Source organism: Mus caroli, unplaced genomic scaffold (assembly GCF_900094665.2).
Source record: "Mus caroli unplaced genomic scaffold, CAROLI_EIJ_v1.1 scaffold_9517_1, whole genome shotgun sequence".
Lineage (NCBI taxonomy): Eukaryota > Metazoa > Chordata > Mammalia > Rodentia > Muridae > Mus > Mus caroli.
In genome coordinates, this window is record NW_018390380.1 from 27,729 (window position 1) to 30,277 (window position 2,549).

Genomic DNA, 2,549 nt, shown 5'->3' on the forward strand with positions numbered 1-2,549 from the left:
AAAAAAAAAAAAAAAAAAAAAAAAAACAGGAGAGGACTATATGCAGTCCTCCACAAAGAATGTTACTTTTACAGCAATCATTCAGGAATAGTAAAGGATTCTATGACTAAAGTTCTAGAAGTCTAGCCAAAGGAAAAGAGAAAAAGGACCAAATCAGGGATGGTTCGAATCCTGATTCTCCACTTCCCCATAGCTTACAACTTTAATTTTTACACTGCTTGGACCCTTAATTATAATCGTGTTGCCTTTAACTTTTTGGACCTTGTACCTTAAACAGTTTGGTTGCCTTCACACAGGATTGCTTTCAGCACACTCAGCTACTCACCATGGCAGTTATCCATTGCTAGGAAGAAATGCATTGAGTGCATATTCATGTGTCTTCATGGCTTGGTCTGAATGGGAAAGAATTGCTATACAAGACTGGTAGTCAGAGACAGGGAAGAGTGTTCTTGAGCTCCTATCGACCTAAGGCAGAGACATACATCAAAAACTTATATTTGGGCGCTGACCCTGGGACTCAGGTGAGATCACCATCTTGTATCCTGGGTCTCTCAAAGACCAGTCTGTGCAGGAGAGTGTGCGGGCCGCAGAAGCAACAGAGCTGCTTGGACAGGGTAACTTCGGGCCATCATACTCAGCCAGGAGGCAGAGCTGAGACCCAGACCTCTGTGCACCTTCCCCACCAGAGGAGAGTAGACCTCCAGGGAGGGCTCTGACCCCGAGACTCAGGCAAGATCTCCATCTTGTATCTCGGGACTCTCAGAGTCCAGTCTGCACAGGAGAGTGCACGGGCCTCAGAAGCAACAGAGCTTCTTGGACAGGGTCCCTTTGGTCCTTCATCTTCAGCCAGGAGGCAGAGCTGAGCTCCAGACCTCTGTGCACCTTCCTTGCCAGAGGAGAGCTTGTCTGCAGAGAGTGCTCTGACCAATGAGACTCAGGAGAGAGTTGGAGTCCTGACAGAGGCTAACAGAATCTTGGAGGAACAAGCTCCAGCCACAGACAGCTAGAACATCTAACACCAGAGATTACCAGATGACAAAAGGCAAGCATAAGTATCTTTCTAACAGAAACCAAGACCACTTGGTATCATCGTAACCCAGTACTCCCAACACAGTGAGTCCTAGATACCCCAACACACCTGAAAAGCAAGATTCAAATTTAAAATCATATCTCATTATGTTGATAGAGGATTTTAAGAATATTAATAACACACTTAAAGAAATAAAGGAGGACACTGCTAAACAGGTAGAAGTACTTACAGAGGAAGCACAAAAACCCCTTAAAGAAATATAGGAGAACACAGCTAAACAGGTAGAACTCCTTGAAAAGGAAACACAAAAATCCCTTTAAAAAAATTACAGGAAAACACAACCAAACAGGTGATGGAATTAAACAAAACCATCCAAGATCTAAAAATGAAAGTAGAAACAATAAAGAATATCCAAAGAGAGAAAACTCTGGAGATAGAAACCCTAGGAAAGGGCTGGTGAGATGGCTCAGTGGGTAAGAGCACCAGACTGCTCTTCCGAAGGTCCAGAGTTCAAGTCCCAGCAACCACATGGTGGCTCACAACCATCTGTAATGAGATCTGGCGCCCTCTTCTGGAGTGTCTGAAGACAGCTACAGTGTGCTTACATATAATAAATAAATAAATAAATAAATAAATAAATAAATAAATAAATAAATAAAAAGAAACCCTAGGAAAGAAATCAGGAACCATAGATGCAAACATCAGCAACAGAATAAAGGAGATGGAAGAAAGAATCTCAGGTGCAGAAGATTCCATATAAAACATGGACACAACAGTCAAAGAAAATGTAAAATGCAAAAAAAAATCCTAACTCAAAACATCCAGAAAATCCAGGACACAATGAGAAGACCAAACATAAGGATAATAGGTATAGATGAGAATGAAGATTTTCAATTTAAAGGGACAGTAAACATCTTCAACAAAATTATAGAAGAAAACTTCCCTAAGCTAAAGAAAGAGATGCCCATGAATATACAAGAAGCATATATAACTCCAAATAGACTGGATTAGAAAAGACATTCCTCCCAACACATAATAATCAGAACAACAAATGCACTAAATAAAATAGAATATTAAAAGCAGTAAGGGGAAAAGGTCAAGTAACATATAAAGGCAGACCTATTAGAATTATACCACCAGACTTCTCACCAGAGACTATGAAAGCCAGAAGATTCTGGACAGATGGTATATAGACCCTAAGAGAACACAAATGCCAGCCCAGGCTACTATACCCAACAAAACTCTCAATTACCATAGATGGGGAAACCAAAGTATTCCATGACAAAACCAAATTCACACACTATCTTTCCACGAATCCAGCCCTTCAAAGGATAATAAAGGGAAAACTCCAACACAAGTAGGGAAACTACATCCTAGAAAAAGCAAGAAAGTAATCCTTCAACAAACCTAAAAGAAGATAGCCACAAGAACAGAATCCCAACTCTAACAACAAAAATAAGAGAAAGCAACAATTGCTTTTCCTTAATATTTCTTAATATCAATGGACTCAATTCCCCAG